This window comes from Myxocyprinus asiaticus, chromosome 41, assembly GCF_019703515.2.
Source record: "Myxocyprinus asiaticus isolate MX2 ecotype Aquarium Trade chromosome 41, UBuf_Myxa_2, whole genome shotgun sequence".
Classification (NCBI taxonomy): Eukaryota; Metazoa; Chordata; class Actinopteri; order Cypriniformes; family Catostomidae; genus Myxocyprinus; species Myxocyprinus asiaticus.
Window position 1 is genome coordinate 22,780,874 of NC_059384.1, and position 19,205 is coordinate 22,800,078.

Below are 19,205 nucleotides of genomic sequence, written 5' to 3' on the forward strand. Positions count from 1 at the left end.
TTATGATCACATGACCAGCTGAATACTACTAGCTTAATGTCAGTAACCGCCCTGTTATTAGACACTTTCATTGATTAAATTTAGTGATTTTCTGCAGCGGCATCTTTAACTGAAAACAATTGCGTTTGAATGATACTGCATCCAGGCCCCTAGGTGTCCGTGTAGGTCCAAGATAACATGAACAAAAACTTTAATAAGAATTAAAGGTGTTGACAAGCGATTTCTGCACCACTAGCATCACCACAAACAAACAAAAAAAGAAAGAAAGAAACAGGTTTCTAAACACTTACCTCGTCTTTAATTGGTAGGATGAACGGATAGTCCCGCCCCAAACTCACGCCATTGGCAGAGAGCCGCCTCCAAGTTTTCTGTTTGGCTAACACACGCGGGCCGCGGACAAATTATTTTATTTGATGTTTACAGGCTGTCACAGTGACCAGTGTTATTTCTCAGGACACCGGTTTCAGTGATATCTGTCAGGTAGTAGGGTCATAGTCATAGTATTTGTTACTATTGTGACATCCTTTTTATATATATATATATATATATATATATATATATATATATATATATATATATATATATATATATAGAACAATCCAAGCCTACTCTTTCTATTCCAAAAAAGAAAAGAAAAAGAAACTCATCCCGTCGCTAAAATGCCCGCTTGCTGTTGCTGCAATATGTGCTCATTAATATTCTGTGGCCGTACTGTCTTCGAAACCCATAACAGCCTTAAAGAGCCGGGGTGACCGACACGCACCGTCATTGCCTCTCTATTCATATTCACTACTATCTGATAACACTTATTCACAGAAGCCTGTTGCCTAGCAGTCGGTGTGATGAACCGTTCGATGGTTTAAGTATGCTCTAAACGGGCTGTCCTGTGCTTTTTGGGGAGGTGAGGCGGTGTTGGACTGAAATGATAGGTTTGCTGTGGATGAAGGCGGGGGTGTGATGAACTGACCGTTCCGCTCATGTTACGGTCTGATAGATGCGGGAAGCTTGTGCGCGTCGCGCGGTTAACTTGGACCGGTGACGCGGCGTTTTTGACGAGCCGGTTCGGCGGGAAGAAACAGATTTCCACATTTAGAGTCCGCATTTAGGTAATTAGGCTACCTCATTCTGAATTTGTTTTGTTTGTGTAAAACGTGGCAACATTGATTACGCATAGACGTTGCTACAATTGAGTGTTTGAGCTGTTAAAATGACAGAAGTCTTAGTTATATTGCATTCATTTTTTTTATTATTATTGTCCGTCCTTTACCGACACTGCTCTCCGGTGAGATGCTGCGACACTTTGTCGGATATCACAACTGCTTGCTTGTAAATTAACATTACTTCCTTCATTGTCAATCAGTCAACTCTCTCTCTCTCTCTCTCTCTCTCTCTCTCTCTCTCTCTCTCTCTCTCTCTCTCACACACACACACACACACACACACACACGGGGATCAGCCTTTATTTATTGTGAGCAGCCGCTAAAGGAGAGTTGGGGACGCATAACGGTATTGCTGTCAAAGATAACTGATTATTTCTCTGTTTCATTTGTCAGGATTCTGAGGATTTAACGCAGATAAACATCATGTTATGCTTCAAGAGTCTTTGATCGTTTTTCACCATATTATCATACGGTAAGAGACATCAGAGCTTTGAATATTTGCATTGGTAACTGAAATGGCTGTAACTGCACATAAATTGTGATTTGAGAAACAACTGGCGGATTGGTGGATTTCTTTTCATTTTCACACACTCAACTAATAGGTGGATCAGTTATATTTGTATTAATATTATTATTGGCCATTCCAGACTTCAGAGAGCATCAGACATCTTCATCCCTTCGTCATCTTCATCTCTTTCTACATTATGGTGTGCTTGCATGCATCAATGCAATTTTTGATTGTTACTCTTTACCATCACAAAGTCTGTCATTCTGGACAGAGCTCGTGCCACTTTGAATAATCTCAGTTATACTGTATGTGGTGATGGATCATATTTCTTTGGTGGACATCTTTATCCAAAGTGATTTGGATTCAAGGTACACATTTTACCAGTATGTGTGTTCCTTGGGAATTGAACCTCTGTGTTGACCATGCTCTACCAGTTGAGCTACAGGAAGACTTCTAGTTTACAGAAGAGGGTGAATGTTTCCATTACCCTGGGACTCATTTGGCCTGGTTGTTAATGAATATTCAGTCCTAAATAATGGGGCGACTCTCTTAAAGCTTGAGGCTGTCGGATGGGGTCTTCTCAATAAAGATGCTCCATTTGTGAGTGCTGAACATTCTTTTTTAGTGTTGTCGGTCCCTCTGAACAGTAAATGTTTAGAAGAGCAGGGTCATTAAAAGTTGGCCGCCAGAGACCATTAACTATATGTTTTGTTCTACAGGACAATTCCCCACTGCTTTGTCCAATAGGGAGGCAGGGGGAGGGAGCTGGGTCTTGGGTCAAGTGGCAAGACACTGACATATGTAGCTGACAACTTAATCGGAAAGGGTCACCTGGGATGGGGCTGCATGGAGTGTTTTTTGACAAGTGGTGGAGGACCTTTGATTAATTGAGGGCAAAGGGCATCACATTTTTCAATCCATTGGTCAATGGTTTTGCTGCAGGACAAAATCCTTATCTGTTTTTTATTTTTTTCTCTCTTACTCTAAGCATGGCATTCTTTAAAAAGAATGTCTGTGGAAAAAAAGACAGACATTTTTATTTTTGTTTCGTTTACTTAGGATCTCATAAGTTCCATGCAAGTTAAAAAGCTATTTGCCTTTTTGTGTATAGAAAATCACTATTTATTATATTAAAGATGTGATATGTTTAAATTGTTATACACTTGTTTACTTTTTGAAAAATATACTATATATACTTGAAGAATTAAGAAACTTACTGAAAAGTTATGCAGCCTACTTAAAGATAATACATATTTAAATACTATGAATTTACTATTATTAAATTTAATATAATAAAAATATGGATAATATATATATTTTATTAATTTATCATATTTTATATATTTATTATATTTAATATATTATATATGTTTAAATAGTTATACACTTTTGGAAGAATTTTCTCATTAAAAAATACACTTTATATACTTATTAAAGAATTTTAACTTACTGAAAAGTTATACAATATACTTAAAAATAATGCATATTTAAATAATATTAATAATACTATTATACATGAAATATAATACATATATAAAAAATATATTATATTTAATTATTTTCAGTATTTTATATACTTGTATTCAATAAATGATATACTATTTTTAAATAGTTATATATATATAAATATATATACTTAATGAAGAAGAATGTTTTATTTTGTTTATTTATTTACAAAGAAACCATTTTGATCTCTTGTTTTGGAGGTGTTTATGGATGATCCTCCATCATCCTCTTGAATCAGGGTTATTTGAAAGTGACAGTAACCATATCAGGACTACAGTGTATCAACTACCAACAGAGAACATCAATCATGTGTCAACACACATTGTCATAGCAACTGGGCTTCCTGTCATCTTACAGAGTTGCAGAAACACACCATCCCAATTAAAAACAACAAACGTCTGCAAAACTCCTCTGAGTGTTATTCAAGGTCAGTCATCAGGAAGGGCCCTTATAATCTTATCAGAGGGTATCCAGAAAGAAAAGACAACATATGAGTATATTTCCATTGTCTTTTCTCTTTTCCTCTCTCAACTATTCCCAGTCTCAGTTACAATCTTATAAGACTCAGGGGAGAATGGTACGGCATGGTATGGAATGTGTGTCATGCTTTAATACTCTGCTGCCCTGGCATACAGTTTGTATTGTGAATGAATTCAGCACTTACATGCTCACAGAACCAAAACAGCAGACAGGAAAACCTGACAACTAAACAAGCGCAAAGGAAAAAAAACAACCAGTGTTCTTTTCTGTACGGTGATGTGTACTCCTACGAATGCCATAGTGCATTAGCTGCTTCATTGTCACCTCCGAAATGAGTTACTTCTAAGTCAGAACAGAACAGGGATAAATATTTCTGAGCTTCAGCAAATGCAGAGGTTATTATAAAGGGCTTGTTGAGATATCCCTTGCTGTCTGATAGGAAATGTCCTCCCATTTCCTGTAAGACACTGATAATCAGCCTGAACTCAGGTCAGTCAAGCTGAACATCAACTTTTATGGGAAGTAAGGAGGAAAAAAAAACAAAAACTAGCAAACAGAAGGAGACAGAAAAGTTGTCCATATTCAGGAACATTCAAGTCAATATTTAAAGTAAAAGTTCACCAACAAATGAAAATTCTGTTACCATTTACTCACCCTCGTGTCTTTCGAAACCTGCATGAATTACTTTGTTCTGTGGAGCACATAAGGAGTTATTTATAGCAAAATGTCCAAGCTGCTCGTTTCCATATAATGTGAATGGTGACCAAGGCTGTTAAGCAAGAATTTCAGTGAATAACAACTTAAAAACAACTTAAATTTCAGTATACACACAAAGATATGATATGGCTTCAGAAGACTAACAATATTGCCCTCAAGTCGTATCCTTTTTTGGAGCTTGATAGTCTCTGGTCCCTATCAACTTTCATTGTAGATCGGACATTCTACTAAACTTCTTATTTGGTGTTCCACGGAACAAAGTCAACAACATGAAGATATGATATCAGAATTTTAATTTTTGTGGGTGAAACTAATCTGTGTATGTGCTATTGTCTCCAACTGCTTTTTTACTCTTGTATCTCAGGTGAGTTTGATACTCTGAAATATTGAACACACTGTTTAACATGCACAAGATAGCGCCATCCAACTTAGATTTCTTGATGCACTGACATAGCAGGTGTCTTAAATTACCCAAAGGCCAATGTTGAGAGTGACAGCAGGTCTCCCCGTGTCTCCATTGGCAGGAAGGGCAGCAGGGGAGAGAGCAGCAATGGTAACAGACAGCCAAACATTACGGCGATTAGAACGTGAGTGAGGGATGGATGAGGATGATAAGAGGGAGGAGGAGAGGACTGATGGAGCGTGAAGTGTGAGTAAGGGGGAATTCCTGGAATTCCATGACTGCTGCCACTTTACTTTGGTCTCTGTTTCCAGATCCTGATGGGCCACACACTCGCACACACACACTTAAGATGTTCTCATCACTATCTTTACAATCATACCAAGACACTAGGAACTGACCTAAGTAGAATTTATTGAATCAGTTCTACTTTTAGAGTCATGTAGCTTCTGTTTGGCTTTATAGAAGGGTTTTATCAATTGATGGCTTCAAGCTGTCAGAGCGAATTATCCGGCTTGCCTCTGATTCCAGATCAAAGAGTCACTTTAAATGAGGGTTTAATGATGTAATAATGCATAGCATGGTAGTTCTGTTTATCTCAACATGTAACAAGGAGTGAAAGTTAGACACTGCAATAAGAGAAATGACTGTGAAATGCGAATTTCCAAGACCCAAGACTCAAATTAATTACAGTATATTATACAGTGGGGTCCAAAAGGCTGAGACCACATAAAAAAAATCTGGGATTCAAAATCGTATTATTATATTTGGACATAAACCAAAATATTTAGGATTTTTACAGACTAATTCGACAACAGTAGGTTGAAAGTTTTGCTGCTGATATCGGTCTGCGCTTACCAAAATTTGAATAACTGCCCCCAGTGACTGAAGCTAGAAGTGTTTTTGAATGTATGGGCAGTAGCGGATTTAGGCATGGGCGACATGTGCAGTTGCCCAGGGTGGCACCTTGCGGGGTGGCGGTGTCATCTTTCAAATTGTCATGCTAATATAATTTGTAATGAGAACATTATTGTATTAAATAAGAAAAATGCAAAATAGAAGCATTTGTAACAGCGTGACCAGTGGTCACAGACTTTCGGACCCCATGTATAAAAACATAATCATGAGGAACAATGTTGTGAAAATTGCATACTTTTTTGCATTTTGGAAAATGTATTAATGACCTGTCGTGGTATTCCGATCTTGAGATTTGTTCAACACTTGACAAAATCTGCCCTGAAGGCTTTCTAATGTCTTGATCCCCAGGATTGGCTGTGCCCAATTTTCTTGCTCCCTCTATTTCCTAATTTAAGTTTATGAAATCCCAGCTTTTGTACAGACTCTACACACTATAAAAGAGAGTACAGATCACTTATGAAACCTCTCTTGGAGATTTTCCTCTAATATATCATACAACAAACACTCTGCTTCAGCATCTCCTTCAAAGAGCTAAATATTATTTCTTACATTAAAGATTAAACTTTACAAGATACATGAAAGTCGAAATGCAAAGTGCCCTAATGAAACCAGAAAAATGTATTGGATTTTAAATCTTAAAGAGTATGATCAAAAGATGACGACTGCCAGAAAGAAACATACAGCTCTGGAGTCAGAATTCTTAAGTGTTTTTTTTTTTTAGTAATGTGGGCCAGACGAACAAGACTAATAGGATTTCCTCTGACTGGACGGAGGGGTGAGGGAGATTGGGGAAGTGGTGGGAGGACATCCCTCCCTTACCCCCCTGTTGCTTAGTAGCCCACCCAGAGCGGTTATGTGATTGGGCAAACAGTGCTCTCAGGTGTCTGGCACTGAATAGACTTTAATATCACCAAACCCATCATGCTGCGCCCAAGGTGCAGGATTATATGTGGACTTAATGGTTAACAGGTCATAACCCTTGCTAACAAGCCACCTTAAAAATTGGGACTGAAGTCACCACAGAAAGATAGATGAAAGTGCTATTGACCTTGAAGATACTTGAGCAAAGTGATGTCATAATCAGGGTGTTACCATGGCAAAAACAGCAAGAAATATGTTCTGTTAGAAATTTTGGTTGTTTTTAATGGTTGATGTGTTTTGCTAAATTGTTTGCAATGCTTCATATGATATACTGTACGCTGCCTTCAAGTCCTCCATCGAAGTTCCTGCTTTGGCAAACTATTGCTATTCTTCATCAGCTGTTCACAAAATTAATGAAAACTAGGTTGTACAGTAAACATTCACAATTAAACTGCTGGGGCAGAGGGTAACGGGTGAATAACAGGACTGACCGGACAGGAAACAGGAACAGGGAATTAAAAGAAGACGAACCAACACATAAGCACACAAGACGAACTGGCACTGGACAGCACACACAAGGAGACTAAAATAGGAGAGAAATCAACAGGTTAATGAGACAGGGCAGGTGAGACTATTAAACTAATAATGGGCAAACAAGAAGGCGGGGTATGACGTTAGACAGAGAGACATGCGGCGATACAGAAACAAAACAAAGCCACGTGCTCTCACAAGACAACAAACCACCCTAATGGCATGAGCGCACATAGCCAAGACAATAAGGCAATATACGCTCATGCCAACCAACAGAACAAACGAGAGAATGCGCAGCAACACCAAACAAAACAATGACATGCATTCCCACACTAAACAAAACCTGAGGATACATTGCGACGCAAACGCCACGCAATGCACGCAAAAGGCGACAAAACGAGACAGGACACCTGTGCGAGAGTTCGGCCACACACACACCCGACACCTCAGACCGAAGTGACCGAACCTCAGCAAAACAGGAAGACAGCTCGTGACCTGGGCGCGCAGCGAGACAGACATAGATTATTGACACGAGTGCATGCCGCCAAGATGACAGTTACAGTGTGGCACTTTCAATGGAAGTGAATGGGGCCAATTTTTGGAGGGTTTAAAGACAAATGTGAAGCTTATAATTTTATAAAAGCACTTACATTAATTCTTCTGTTAAAACTTGTGTATTATTTGAGCTGTAAAGTTGCTTAAATCGTCATTTTTACAGTTGTTTTAGGGTTTGTTGACTACATCATCATGGCAACAAAGTTGTAAAATTGGCTATAACTTTACACAGAAAAGTAAGTGATTTTATCAAACTAAAATCATGTTAACAAGCATATTGTTTACATCTTGTGGCTATACTTTATTTTAACATTTACAAATTGTATATATATTTTTCGTCATCAAAGTTATGCCACAAATGTTGTCGATTGAGCTCAACTTATATTGAACCGGAATATTCCTTTAAGAGTGCTACCTACACTTCAATAATGATGCAAATGTATCTTAAGCCCTGTTGAGATTTTAGCCTAAAGAATCATTCCTCTAAGTAGAGTCATACATACCATTTAGTAATTATAAATGACATAATGTCTTATTGGGCTTATTATAAATGGCTTATTCTTGTTAAGAAGACTATATAACAAATTAACTAAGAGACAGTAATCCCTTAAAAAAAAGTACTATGGTGATAGCATGGCACAGTCCAATGATGGTACCAGATGGTAGTACCATCGTACTTTGATGTATACAATGGTACTCCAAAGTGCTTTAAACAAAACTGGTACAACCATGATAAATGTCCAAAAAACATGATAAAACTATGGTGCATGTTCGAAACACAATGGTAATACCATGATATTGTGCTCTTTGGTGTTTATGTGTGTATATGGGTTTGTATTATTTTTTTGGAAGTGTTATTCACATAATCCATGGTTAGTTTAGAGTATGTTACAGTTTTGAAACTAGGCCTCTTTAAATTCTTCAAACAGATCCTCATATGCTCTTAAGAGCTCGGTATTAAGAGTTTTATTTCAAGGATCAACATTTCACTCGATCACTAAATTAAGCCTTTTAAGCCACCATTAAATTGGAAGCACACATTCCGCATTTTGTTCCCCCTCTTTTCTCATCTTTTCAAATTCGGCATCCTCCAAATAACAAGATTCATGAACATATCTGACTTTCTGATAATTTTGTGTTGTTAGTCCCAGAGTTTAATATCATGTATAAAATAGCCCAAATGTACATCTAATTAAATGAATCTTGAATTGCTGTCATCTGCTGAGCAGTAGGGGGGCTTGGTTGTACAGAAACCCTCTGCTGTAGTAATTGGGGGCTTATGCTTCCATTGAGGGGGACACTGCATTTACATTCTTGTTTCTGAAGTCAGTTGTCATTAAATTGGCTTGATGTGATCTATTTGATTGTGTCAGAGTTTAATCTGCTTTGTAGTACAAGCTCAATGGCATTGTGAAGCTTTTTGAACATCTTTTTGAGTCTTGTGAATATTTGTTTTGCTGGAAAGAAGATAGAACAATGTAGTGCGTTAACAAGTATAACCTATCAATAATAAATTACACCTTCACAACATTTTGAGAGAGAGGCCATGAGATTTAGGTGTCAGGTAAACTAGTCTGGACACTAGCTTCAAATTACAGGACAAGCCAGGTCATCTCATAGGTCTCCTTTCAAGCTGTCTTCCTGTCTCTGTGTTGTGTCTCTGTTTTCTCTCTCTCTCTCTCTCTCTCTCTCTCTCTCTCTCTCTCTCTCTCTCTCTCTCTCTCTCTCTCTCTTTCTCTATCCTTTTTACAACAAAGGACTTTTCATTTGAAGTGATCCTTTCTAGGTAGCCTTTAAATGAATCAACAAACCATCATAAAAACATCCAGTGTCATGCAATATTCAGTCCTGTACCTGATCACGTAAATACAGTCAGTAAATACAGTATTACAATTTTCATTAACCCAATAGCACGGAATTCAATGTTTTGATATACTTATGTGAATTAGTTGCACTGAAAATCTTAGCTTAGTAGGATAATATAAAGTATTAGCTTGCTAACTGTAGGGAATGCATTATGGAATGTTTGCTTAGCAGGCTAACTGATTAGCATGCTAACTGAAAACAGAAAGAGAAACTTTATATTTGACCATTTGTTGTTTTGGTTATATCATTTGAAATGTCGTATTGCTTACACAACATTAATAGATGTATTTTTATGATTAAGACTACATAAATCAAGCAAAGTTTTAGGATTTCCGATTAGGCAAAACAGCTTCTTTCAGTCAATGAAATTGCTTTGGGGACAAGGGGCGACAGGAATCCATTGTGGGACTGAATATTGAATTACAGGTAGTTTGCTTTTGCCAATCTTGTTGGGATTTTTTTTTTAACTCTCTCAGCTCTCTCTCTCTTTGTTGCTCTCTACTCATTTCATGGCTGCTCGATTATGAGTGATTTGTTGGGGAGAGTCATGATGATGAACTATTGGCTTGGCATGTCTGTAGATGATTCACGAAGGGAAATATCTTGTACATATCTCTACTCTAAAGACTGGTTTATACTTCTGTGTCAAACCTACATTGAAGGCTGTGTCACTGTCCTTTTCTGCATATCGCGGCCTCCTTCAGCATATCGCGGCGCCATTTTGCGCACCTCTTCAGCCAGTCGTGGCCAGTTTGACATAACGTGGCAGCTCGTTTCAGCTTATCACCACCTGTTTGGCCCCGTTTCGCGGCCGGCCCACCGGGAAAAGTCCCGGTTCTCCCTATGGCCAGTCCGCTTCTGTCTCAGGGGATACCCCTTAACCCCAATACAGTATCATTCCTCAGTCGCAAGGGCTTCTGTGCCCCCATACTTGCTATCTGAATGTAACAAAATATAAAAATAATTTGAATGTAAAAATGATATGTTGTCATTATGCTTCAAAACTAACAGATGATCTTTTAACATTCATATCCAACTGCACTTGACTGATAAACTCTATAAAATATTTTAATATTTTGGTAGAGATCACTCAGACCCCACTGCTTTGGCTGTCACTGGGCCCCCAATGTAGTTTTGCATAGGCTATTTGGACTGTTGTTCTTTTCTTCTGCAAACTTGGAAATTAAACAAAATGTGCAATGTGCAAATGTGAATGAAAGATATGAAAAAAGTATCATAATATTTTTTTTGGCCATATTGCCCAGCCCTATCTATGTGCCATATCACATTGTATTTAGACTCGGGCGCATTGTTTTAATCAGGAACATCTGCTGTTTAAATTCTGTTAATGTTTCATGAAGTTACAAGCAAAAACACGACAAAAAGGAACTGTTTACATCTTATAAACTCTTTGCTTTTTTTCTCAGGGCGTTGACTAAATATACAGTGTATTTGGTATGTGAGTGAAACAAATTTGATGTATTCTACCCGAGAACTTTCCGATCTGTACAATATTTTGATCGTACGTTTGACAGTATGGTGTACAGTAAATAATCATATTTAAAAATGTATGAAAACGGAGCACTTTTAATTTGTCAGCAAATTAAAAAGCACCTGTTAAGAGTTGGTTATATTACCTATATGACCAGTCTAAATCACTGAGATCACATTTTTCCCCCATTCTGATGGTTGATGTGAACATTAACTGAAGGTCCTGACCCGTATCTGCAAGATTTTATGCATTGCACTGCTGCCACACAATTGGTTAATAAGATAATTGGATGAATAAGAAGGTGTACAGGTGAATCTAATAAAGTGCTTAGTGAGTGTATAATCATTAGGCAGAACTATAAATACAAACCACTGCATTGGCCACTACGCACAGCCTACGGCGTAGGTTCGACGCAGAAGAATAAACCAGTCTTAACTCTGTTCTGTCCTTCTTTTAAAATTTGGTTTTGCAGCATTGCTTATATTGTTGGCTCATCCCGATCAATCGTTTGTATTTGTATTTTCCACTTATATAAATAATATTATAAATAAATAAATGGTAAGATCTGTAAGGGAGAGACAGAGAAGATTTCACAGGTACCCAATAATTAAGTATACATTACCTAAGAAAAATCTGTTGTTTTGTGTTTTGTGACGGGAGTACAAATCAGCATCATTTCATTTTTTTTTATTTTGCTTGCTTGTGTTCTTTACCTTCCTTTTTAAACTATGGTTGTTTTCTTTATGTTTACGAGTATGTGTATGCACGTGTGTGATTATGTCGTTAAGACAGCTCCATCTATTTAGGGAAACTGGAAATTTGAGATGACATTAATATTGAATAAGAGAGAGGACCATCAGGCAGGCAAATTAATTTCCATGTGCAGGGCTGCTGACTATATTAAATAAAACTTCCACACTGGGGATAGAAACAGACAGTATATGTTCATGTGTGAGAGAAAGGTACATCGCAGATATGTCTGTACTAACTGCATCACCATGGATACAGTGATCTCTGAAGAGTGCTGTATAGGGGGCTCTACAATGCTTTAAATCACAGCTGATTTTTTAATCCATTTCTTCTTCAAATGGAGATATATCTTTTAACGTAGAGTGATACGTTAATTTTGAGAGATGGCATAGAGTGACATAGATGACTGCACTGCAGTTACATGTGCTAAACTATTTGTGACCTACAGTGATAGCTCAGCATGAAGCTTTAGTTGGTGTCAGACAACTGCTCTGCTCCAAAACCAAGTGAGCTGCCTATTGAAGGTAGCATTTTAAGGTAACAGCAAAGGCTATTCAAAAATAAAGGCAATACTATAAAAATAGTTTAGTGTAATTACAAATGGACTGTTTTACTCAATATGTGTGTGTGCTATGAATTTTTATTCTTAATAGAGTATCACAACGTTAGCGTAGCAACATGCTAACATCAAACTCTATTTACATCAATTGCGTGTTGAATCCCCAGAGCGGAGGGCTATTTGTGTGGTGTGTGGAATTTCTATCTGTTTAGAGAGTTTCCAAATCTGGCCGACCCGTTAAAAAAGCCGAAGACCATCTTAGCCAGGCTGGGAGACCAGCTGAACACCAGCAAATCAGCTTAGACTGCATGGTTTAAGATGTTGTTTTCAGCAGTATCTTCCTCTGTGTACAGAAAGTTTTCAGGTAATAAACAGAAATAAAGAGCTTGTTTACAAAGAGCATGTCTTTCCCCTCAGGTGGAGGCTGGCACACAAATCCCGGATGGTTTCCACAGTTTCACGACCTTAAAACAAGTGTGCGGCTAATGATTTCACTGAGCCTTTGGCTCTATGTTCAAAGACTACCTGTTTTAAGCACCTCATGTTCTCTCTGCCACATTAATTATAAATATGAATTTAGGCTATACATTTCTTCACTGTTTCCCTCAAGGTGTCAGGTGTTTGGAGCTCAGCCTGTGCTAATATGGTCCCCCTTAGCTCTTCTGAATGGTGACTCCCTCTACACATATGCCAAAAAGAAAACTGATGATTCAGCATTTCCTGTTAGGTTTGTGAAGAGTAATAAAACAGCTTAAATCATTTGCAGGATTTGCCTTTTCAGTGCCAAAACAGACACTGCAGAACATTGGAGTCATTTATTGCTAATGTGTTGAATTTGATTGTAAAGACATTTTAAGAATTTTGCACTTAATTATTGAGCACTCTTTTTGTCTCTCAACCATTTGTATATTCATCTGTGGTCAAGGCCAAGTTGAATGATCCTTACTTATTTCGACACACCATCATCAAGAATAAAGTGACTGCATACAAGCAAGTGGTCAACTGAAGAATTTATCAATGACTGATGCTGATATCAATACCTTGAGAGTGGGGTGGTATACGCCTAATATAATATAGGTGATAAAGACAAATAAAATGTAATATATACTTAATTGGCCTGGCCAATTGGTCTATTACTAATAGCTAACAAATATCCTATTTTGTATTTATTTTTTAAATCAGGCTGACCAAGAAAAGAGAAAACTATGGCTTTTTGGAACTTAATATCTAGATCTACACTGTGTGCCCAGTTATTAGGCAAATTGTATTCCTCAAGATTAATTTTATTGTTGAACAAACACAATGCTCCCAGTCAGTCCAAAATGTTATTGAACCTCAAACCTGAATGTTTAACAAAGAAAAAGTGAGTTTTGTCTTTCTCAGGGGAATATATAAGTGTGCACAATTATTAGGCAACTAAATTACAAAAATAATTTCTCCCTACTCAATTGTTTATTCTCAATTTTTAGAGTAGGTACAACAAATAAGTAATACAAAATGACAATTAAATAACATTTTTGGCCTTTCAAAAATATTCAGTGACCAATATAGCCACCCTTTTTTTTCAAAATCTGCCATGAGCCTTCCGTCCATTGTGCTTCAGTTTCTTGATCTGTTCACGTTCAACTTTCGCTGAAGCAGCAACCACAGCGTCCCAGATGCTGTTCAAAGAGGTGTATTGTCTTCCCTCACTGTAAATCTCACATTTGAGAAGGGCCCACAAGTTCTCAGTAGGATTTAAGTCAGGTGAGGAAGGGGACCAAGTCATTATTTGGGCATCTTTGAGGCCCTTGCTGGCTAGCCAAGCAGTGGAATACTTGGATGCATGTGATGGAACATTGTCCTGCATAAAGATCCTGACCTTCTTGAATGCTGAGGACTTCTTCCTGTACCACTGCTTGAAGAAAGTACTTTCCAGAAACTGGCAGTAGGTTTGGGAGTTGAGTTTCAATCCATCTTCAACTCGAAAAGGTCCAACTACCTCATCCTTAATGACAGCAGCCCACACCAGTACCCCTCCTCCACCTTGCTGGCACCTGACTCGAAGTGGTGCCCTGTGTCCATTAGTGATCCAGCCACGGGTCCATCCATCTGGTCCATCAAGAGTCACTCTCATTTCATCTGTCCATAAAACCCAATCTTGATGCTTCAACTTGTGAATATATTCAGTGGTGGTCGTGTTTCAGCCTTCTTGACCTTGGGCCATGTCTCTGAGCACTTGGCACCTTGTACTTCTGGACACTCCAGGTAGGTTGCAGTTCTGGAATTTGATAGCATTGGAGGATAAGGGGTTCCTGGTAGCTTCACGTTTAATTCTTCTCAAGTCTTTTGGAGTTAATTTGCACCTTTTCTTCTCCGTGCATTTTTTTGCGCCCCAGTTGACTATTCACAACAAAACGTTTGATTGTCCGGTGGTCACGCCTCAATAGTTTAGCTGTTTCGAAAGTGTTGCATCCATCTGAAAGGCATTTTACAATATTTGACTTTTCAGTGTCAGTTAAATCTCTTTTTTGACCCATTTTACCTGAGGTAATGAAGCTGCCTAATAATTATGCACACCTTGATATAAGGTGTTAGTCACTTTCGCCACACCCTCCCTCATTACACAAATACATACCACCTGAAAATTATTGAATCCAATAAGCATTCAAGTTTATATGGTTTGGAGTTGGAAAATGTGCATGGAAATAATGACAAGATCAGAATACTCACTTGCCTAATAATTGGGCACGCAGTGTAGATCTTAAGAAATAAAAGAGAAGGCATATACTGTACTAAGAGACTTGGAAGTAGGATGAGATTTGAAACACTGGTTAAAAAAACACAGGAAAAGGAGAAGTAAGGTGCCTACAAATTCAGTAACAGTCTGGAGTGGGGGCAAGCTCTCTCTAGGGTAAAGCTTTTGACATTTAACTACCAGCCATAAACAGAGCAGAGCAAAGACATTGAAATTCATTCTGTCTGGCAGGGTTTTTCTCCAGCTGTTTTTTTTTTCTGGTCGCCTCACTTGGCTGCAATCTGTCATATCGGACAACACATTCAGCCGCATATAACTCTGTTCTTCTCCATCTAATAGGCTGTAATTCACCCCGGAAATGTCCCAGCAAAAGTCATAAGCGTAAATTTGCTTTATTGAAAAGTGTCCTAAATTATTAAAGTTGTGGAGTGATTGATGAGAGTTGGAGCAAATGAATGAGCAAATTAAACCCCCTCGAAACCATAAAAAAATGCACACGAGTTTTATTATACATTTGAGGAAAAAATAAAATTATATATTCAATTTTATTTCTGTCTTGCTACCCACTTCAAGATGTGAGTATCCTACATTTTTAGGTAAATACTGTATATTTATATACTGTATACACTACCAGTCAAAAGTGTGTTTGGACACACTTTACTGAATTTAATTGAGTTAAATTAAGTCAATTGTGCTTGTATTTGAATTACTTCACAAAACTAAAATTATAATTGTTATTTTTTTTATTTGTATATTTTTATGGATATGTTGGAACAAGTAGTGAAGGACTAGCAGCCAGCAAGTCCCCAACAAACAACAATACCTCAATACTGTTTAAAAAGCATCCTATGACCCCATGAAGTTGGTTTAGAGAGTTCCCGGAGTGTTCAGTACTCCGCTTTTCCAAATTTTGTCATCTAACTTCCTGTTTGTATTGAAGCTACTAAGAAGAGACAATCAAAATGGATTATATGTGAAAGCACAGAAAGTATTTTTCACCAAGAGTTGATGGTTTGAGTCTACACCACCCCTTTATTACTGTACATGAAAATGCTTGTGAAGTGTTTTCAGTCTCTGTACAAGTTTGTTTTCCAACACTCATGGAGGTAAATTGGACTTGGCAGATCACATTCGGACAGCTATGACACACTGCACTTTTTCATTATACAAGTGTTTCATTGGTATCCGTGTATTTAGGTTTTTTTTTAAGTTTAAGTTAAATTTTTTAGGGTTTCAACTTGGTTATAATTTGTGTTAAAATGTCTAGTTGACATGAAATTTCAAACAGTACAGCTCGTATTATTTTATATGCAAGTTCATAACATTAAAGAAAATTATTTTTATTTTAGAAAATGTATTGACTTTTCACCCCACAGTTTAAATGTGATTAAAATAGTTGAAAATGTAATATAAAATAAAACTTACACTTAAATATACAGTATATATGTGTGTGTGTGTGTGTGTGTGAGTGTTAGTGTGTGTGTATGTGTGTGTGTGTGTGTGTGTGTGTGTGTGTGTGTGTGTGTGTATGTGGGCGGGTTTGGGTGGTTTACGAGGACATTGTTTTAGGTTACAATCTGGTAATTACAAGGGTGTTATACTATAAATGTGGTTTATGAGGACACTTCTAGTGTCCCCATAATTCAGATATTTTTTTGAAAATGTAAAAATGCAGAACATTTTTGTGAGGGTTAGGTTTAGGGGTAGGGGATAGAATCTATAGTTCGTACAGTATAAAAATCGTTATGTCTATGGAGAGTCCTCATAAGGATAGTGTGTGTGTGTGTGTGTGTGTGTGTGTGTGTGTGTATAGGTAGAAATAGTTGCACTCAACCCAGTTTAACACTCAAAAAATCTGCTCACTTGAACTATAATGCGATGGGTGAATGACACAAGAAAATGGTCAGAGGTGTTGTACAGAGATATTTTTAATGACTTTGTGTTGTCTCTTGGAGTTTCATGAGCACAGAGCATATCAGTATGTCCACAGCATGAAGGTAAGATCTTGTGTATTCATGAACGAAACTTGATTTAAAATCTTCCCACTCTGCTTTCCCCTAAACACTTTAAAATACTCATGATAACTTTAGGCAACTCTGTAACCTGTAAATCCACTTCGGTAGCTAATTACACTTTGACATCAACACCATAGATATCTATATAGAATTCGCTAGACCGGAAGATCAAAGACAACATTTTCAAAATGGCTGCGTGCTAGTTTCTCTGGCACATAAGGTGAATAGGCAAAGGGTGGCTAATTTTAAAAAAAATTAAAAAAAAGATAGTTTTGACATATTAACATTTAAAATTATTGGTCACTGCATAATTCCCATAATTCCATTTGTGCTATTCCATAGTTTTGATGACTTCACTATGAATCTAAAATGGGAAAAATAGTTATAATCAAGAATGAGTTGGTGTGTCCATGCTTTTCACCGGTACTGTGCATTAGTTCAAACATTACCGTCTAGATTTGCCTTTATTATTGCAATTTATAATAAAATAGTTTCTCTGCCATTGTCAGTGAACGGCAACTCTCCTAAGAGGCTATTTAAATTATGTAGCTCACTAATGCTACAATCCCCATTGCTTCAGCACTCATTAAAGTGTTTGGTTAGTTAAATCCCATTAATAAACAGTGCTGATTGTATGGTGCGAAAACACATAATGCTTATGAGCTGACAGTGTAGCCTAGCTTGCTGCTCTATTCGCTGTTTACCTATTCATTAATTCAGCCGTGACTGATGACACTTGCCAAAGCCCCCATCTTTTATGTAATTAAACGTCTGTCTCCATCAAAGCCTGTGTGCATTCACAAACACCCCATCAACACCCAACCCAACCCCTCCCACCCCAACAAATTTTGTTTGCTAGAGAACTTCTCCAGTGACCAGGCTGGCGTTGGGTAATTAACGGGCTGAGCGGTCGTGTTAATTGCTTCATTATTCGTGTGATAAGCATCTGGCGAAGGTGTCCGATTGATGTCATGGATTTGACATTAATCCATGCTAAAGCTGTTTAATAACAGTAGTCTGGACTGAGGATGCAATCCACATAGTCTTAAAAGTGCTCCTTTGTTTAAAGACTCATGTCATAATGAGAGTGAAGGCCTTCACTTCTAGAATTTTGGTTCTGTCAGAACAGAATTAACATTAAGGATTTACTGTGGAATCTTAAGGGAGGATAGACATTGTTTTTGCTGATTTATGTTGTGTTGAGGGTGGTAATTTGAGTCTTATGTTGGGGTTAATATGTGTTAAACAGCAAGGCTTGGTACAAACAATAAAGAAAAATGGTTCTTTCAAAAGGAGTGCACTGATTGAAATTTTATCAGTTAATTAGAATTCTCATGCTGGAGCTCTAAGGAAGTTTCTGTTAATTACTGATATGTTTTTTTCTTTAATTCAGCTCAATTCAGAAGTTAACTCATTTGTTTTGGATTCTTCTGCTGCTTGAATATTCAGTTAAATTTAGTCATAAACAATTGTGCCCTACTACAGTGGATGCAATCAGTAATATCACAAAATAATGCTTTACCATATTGATTATGACAGTTCTTGTACTTCCATTCCCTCCTGATGTAGTTAAAAATATTCTCATGAATGTTAATTATATAATCAATATACTATACTTGTTGGCAGAACACACAGACTATAACTTAAAACTTATATGGTTACTATATCATTATTAACATGCAACTGCTTTGCTTTGAAAAAGTTTTGACCCTATTTACTTTCTTAACGCATGTTCCTGGTCTTATTGTGCACAATTCATCTTTACACATTATTCCAAATAATAAAATTTGTCCTTGTTAATTATCCTGTTTCACTCAGAAATATACCAAAAAGACACACTTCAGGTATTCATTTGGACACCACTTTGTCAAGCTCAAATTACATCCCAGGGCAGCAACGGGACCCCAACAGAAACCACTCTATGTAAAAACAAAGTTTTAAATTGCCTCTCATTATACCCAAGTAAACATGATTAGAATAAAGACATGGTTAAACTGGTGACTGAAAGAGCAATTGCATAAATAAACCCATACACCACAAGCATTGTTCATTTATGTCTCATGCCAGTGAATTTACCCACTTAAAAATGATTTAAATCCACCTTCTAAATGCGTTGTGTTATATGTAACACCAGTGACAGGGCTGAAACT

General features: G+C 37.3%; 1 protein-coding gene across 2 annotated transcripts in view; it reads left to right on the forward strand.

The window, feature by feature from the left end:
- Positions 1-815: 815 nt before the first annotated feature.
- The window catches only part of LOC127432074 (transmembrane protein 108-like), an 83,313-nt gene continuing 64,923 nt past the window's right edge, over positions 816-19,205 (forward strand). The window contains exons 1-2 of one of the 2 annotated variants that reach the window (XM_051682867.1): positions 816-1,106; positions 1,554-1,632. The gene's annotated coding sequence lies outside the window, so the exon portion shown is untranslated. Of the gene's footprint in view, positions 1,107-1,458; positions 1,633-19,205 lie in introns of those variants that run through there. The other variant, XM_051682866.1, reaches the window with a different exon arrangement.